Source organism: Zea mays, chromosome 1 (assembly GCF_902167145.1).
Source record: "Zea mays cultivar B73 chromosome 1, Zm-B73-REFERENCE-NAM-5.0, whole genome shotgun sequence".
NCBI classification, from domain to species: domain Eukaryota; kingdom Viridiplantae; phylum Streptophyta; class Magnoliopsida; order Poales; family Poaceae; genus Zea; species Zea mays.
In genome coordinates this window covers 24200558-24205278 of record NC_050096.1, presented here as the reverse complement: position 1 = coordinate 24205278, position 4721 = coordinate 24200558, and the positions used below count along the sequence as shown (strand labels likewise).

Sequence of the window (4721 nt, the reverse complement as noted above, 5' to 3'; positions counted from 1 at the left end):
GGGTTGAAAAGACCCGGCCTTCGTGGCCTCCTCAACGGGGAGTAGGTTTGCGAGAACCGAACCTCGGTAAAACAAATCCGCGTGTCACACTCTTCATTCGCTTGTGATTTGTTTTGCGCCCTCTCTCTCGGACTTATTATTATTTCTAATGCTAACCCGTCTCGTAGTTGTGTTTATATTTGTAAATTTTAGTTTTGCCCTATTCACCCCCCCTCTAGGCGACTTTCACTTGGCAACCATTGTAGCATATTCAAACTCAATGAGGTAAGTAGATTGCTTAGATTTTAAGTTTGAAGTTCCAAGTGTCTATTGAAGAATAAGTTTGATTTTTATTTTAGTTCTCGAGTTTAGGAATCATCGTACTATCACGAGGGATCCCCAAATGAGTATTGGTAGTTGCACTAAAAGCTTAAAATCATTGGTTCAAAACATGTACTTTACCCTTATTATCCTTGGGTGAAGTTTTTAGTTCAACTCTCCCAGAATTATTTGGATAAAATGCTCTATGGAAAATCTAGGTACAATTGGGGTCTCGGGCAGGTTCAACTGGGGTAGACCACTTGAACTTCTAGTTGAGCTGTTAGTTGAACCTAGTTCGCTCTGCTGAAAACCAGTTCAACTGGGGTCCAGGGCAAGTTCAACCGGGGTAGACCACTTGAACTTCTAGTTGAGCTATCAATTGAACCTCGTTTCGCTCTGCTGAAAACCAGTTCAACCGGGGTCCAGGGCAGGTTCAACTGGGGTAGACCAGTTGAGCTAGTCAGTTGAACCTGGTCTGGTTCTGGTCAAAACCAGTTCAACCGAGGTCTGAGACCAGTTCAACTGGGTTTTGTTCAGGTTGTTAGTCTGTCGCGTAGTCTGTCTATCAGTCCTTTCTGCCATGTTCTCTGTGCGACAACAGTTCAACCGGGGTCCAGGGGCAGTTCAATCGGGGTAGACCAGTTGAGCTGGTCAGTTGAACTTAGTTTGGCTCTGGTCAAAACCTCTTCAACCAACCTTGGCATGCAGTTCAACCGCTTTTGCGTAGAATGTCTTAAACGACTAGATTTGGAGCCCCACTTATATATACCCTCTTATAACTCTCTCCTCTACAAAAGAGCATGCAATGAACTCCATTTCTAACATGAGAAACACTCCCCACTCTCTCACACATCTCATGCCTCTCCCATTTCAAATCTTTGGAGAGAAGTTTTTGAGTGGGATTGAGAGTCGTGGGTCTTTGTGCTTCATCTTCAAATCTATCTTGTTCGTCTTGATTCGAGCTTTGGTGCAATAACAAGATATTTGTGGAATCATTTCTCTTGGAGCTCCAAGCTCCTAGAAAGCTAGGAGTCACTTGTGAGTCCCCAAAGCTTGTGAAAGACCACAAGAAGTTTGTATTACCCGCTCTTTTGAGCAAGCTCTAGTAAGTGGCCTCACTTGGATCTTCGTGGTCGGTGAGGAGAGTATTAGAGTTGGAAAAGACCTGGCTCTTTATGGGTGCCTTAACGAGGAAGTAGGGCACCTTGGTAGTGTGACCGAACCTCAGGATAAATCTTGTGTTTCTTGTGTTATTGATTATTGTGATTGTTTTTGTTCCTCATTCTCTCACCATACTTTGGAAAGATTTGCCCATATTTTGTTGGTGTGTAGATTTTGAGAAGTTTCCCTCTCAGATCTACTTCCTACAATCCTAACGAACATCACATACGTAAAGTTCATTTGGTGATTTTAGAGATTAATTCAGTTTATTTCTTGTTTTCCCGTTGAACTGGTTCAGAGCGATCGAACCGCCCATCGTAGCGGTTGAATCGGCCTATTCACATAATCCTTACCATGATCTGAAAGCACAATTTATTTGACTGGTACATGTACAATTTATTTGACTGGTACATGTTTTGGGCATCCTGTGATTCACTAGAAGGACATCACTAACCAAATTCACTAGCTATTTACATCATTTTTAATATAGACTTTAACTTAATTTACATGATAATAAAAAACATTAAAATAATATAGAGATTTTTTTAAAAAAAATCGCATGATAATATTAAAGGGGCTATGTAAATACTCAAACATAGATCATAACCTATGTAAACATCATAAAGTACACCATAGATCATCACCTATATAGTACGTGGACATCATGTATAACTCATAGAATGTAGAAAAATTTAAAGTGAAGGAATGAAAATAAAAATAAAGTACGTAAGTAAATAACATCACATGAATAATACTACTTGAGCAACATAAAATAAAACCATATAATGTTTGAGGGGTACTATGTAAATACTCAAAGATAATCATGGAACATCTCATTTATACTATCAGAGAACGTTTACTTGATCAACATAAGATATACCGCATAATACTTTGAGTAGTAGTACTCAAAGGTAATCATGAAATATCTCATTTATACTATATAAACAACCAAAAATATGCTAGAACATCACGTGTGTATACGGCACGGACATTATGTGCGTCATGAAAAATATAGGAGACAAAAAAGCATAAGACGTTAAAATGACGACAATAATAAATTGTGGTTAAATAAAAAGAGGAAACACAAAACAAAATGATAAAGGAAATAAAAAGAGCAAAAAAAATTAAAGAACCAAAAGCAAATCTGAATTAATGATTATGGGCTGCTCTCTTTAGGTACGCGTGCGTGTGGGCCGCATCTTGATGACACGCATGGGCCGTCGCGATGCAGTTGATCACTGGTCAGCACACGACTCGCTAACGACCGGAAGGAAGGTCGGCGCCGGCACAGCCCAACTTGCACCCAAATCAAATCTGTTTCTCTCCCCACGGCTCTGTCCCCGTTCTCCGCACATGCGAGCCGTCCAATGATCACTTGGCTTTCCACGCGCATCTTGGCTTTCCAATCCCTATCCCTAATAACGACCTTCATGGCGGTGATCACTTGGCTAGTGCCGTGTGCCGAGATTCCTCCCCGGCGGGCCGTCCAATGATCCTACTACCCGTTCTGGCGACCTCGTCACTCCATTCCTCTCGAATGCAGAGAATCAGCATTCAATCCAAGGCAGTGCACCCAAGCAACAAATAACCTACAATGCTACTCTACCGTCCTCACAGCTGACTTTGCTGAAATCTTCCACAATATCTCTTGAATTCCTCGCTCCTCCGCTTTCGAATAAAAGCTACGGACTGCGACATCGATCCCCCCTCATCCGGTACGGGTAAGCGGGTAGCCATCAGCCACGCCTACTAGGGGTGCGGGGCAGGCTGACCTCTTTCGCCAAGATTCTCAATTCTCAAGTCTCAACTAGTAGTACTTGTCTCTCTGCCTAGCACCTCACGTTTCTCCAATTCAGATGCCGAAATGCTACTGCTCAAGGTGCTGATTTCGTTTGGGCCAAGACAAGCAGTCAAGTGGCGATGTAACTGCTGATTTGTTTCTGGCCACTCAATTTTCAGATGTGGCTACGGTAGTTTAAGTATTTGTTGCTGGCCAGTCAATTTTCAGATGTGGCTACGATAGTTTGTGTAAAAGTATAGAGGGTTAAACTCGAGCATGTGAGTTCTAGAGATGTTGTAGAGGTGGGTTGTGCATGGGAGTCTCCGGCCTCACTACACGGCATGAGAACCAAAGTTGGTATATGCACCAATCCCGATGCTGTTAGCGTAGGATTTGGTATGAAAACCTCTTTGGGTTCAGTGCAATTTTAACTTTGGACAAGTGATCCTTCCTAGACTGTTGTACCTCTATTATGTACCTGGAGTTCTTCCTAGTTTACATAATTAGAAATAAGATTAGTATACCGACCTACTCCATAATCTTCTCTATGTCCCATGAATGAATTTATCAAAGTAGGGAACTAAATTTCTGAGTGAAGGCGAGGACCTATATCTTAACTTAATTTGGAAAAACGAAAACCCTCTTCACCAAAGAAAATGTCACAAGATATGTAAACACATCTAGTAGGAACATTCAGACACTTGTAGCCTTTACAAATATCTTATAACCAAGAGAATACATTGTTCTGATCTAAATTGGAGTTCATTAGTATTGTAAGGATGAACATTAATTGGGCCAGCAAGCACACCTAGTGGTGCGCAATAAAGAGTAATATGATTTTTGACTATGCAGACACTCTAAGGGGCTAGAATTTTGGATTAGTTTATAAGCAAGGTGATTAATCAAATATTCATAATCAAGAAAGGCTCCATACCAATATTTAAGAGGCATAGATGCATGGGAGAGAATGGTCAAGCCAACTTCAACTATGTGACGATGTTTGTGTTCCATAATACCATTTTACGGATCCACGTGAGGACATAACACATGATGGGAGATACTAAGCTTAGTAAAGAATGAATTAAGCTATTTAATATTTGCTTCGTGAGTCTGATTATACGACAATAATCAGACGATTAAGCTATCTCTCTGTAAGAGTCTGAAACTCTTAAAATTTCTAAAAAACTTTAAACTTAAACTTTATAAGATGTACCTAAGTAAACTTATTATAATCATCAACACCATTTACATGATATTTTTTGACCTACTGATTCTAGCGTTAGGCTCCAGACATCAGTATGCACAAGCTACAATAGAAATTCATACACACTAATAGAGTTACCATGTAAATGTATAGAGACGCTTGGAAGAATCACCGATAGTCTAATCTTGAGTTTGCTTGGTGTTGCGTTGATCCATTGGATTGAGAACTACTACTCACGAAGGCGTATAAATACAATATGGACTTGAACTAGTCTAT

At 40.5% G+C, this 4721-nt stretch overlaps 1 long non-coding RNA gene across 1 annotated transcript; it reads left to right on the top strand.

Moving 5' to 3' along the window:
* Window positions 1–2760: 2760 nt before the first annotated feature.
* On the top strand, window positions 2761–3764 carry LOC111590584 (uncharacterized). The gene is made up of 2 exons (XR_002749720.2): window positions 2761–3176; window positions 3318–3764. It is a non-coding gene; the product is annotated as an uncharacterized lncRNA (long non-coding RNA).
* Window positions 3765–4721: the final 957 nt, after the last annotated feature.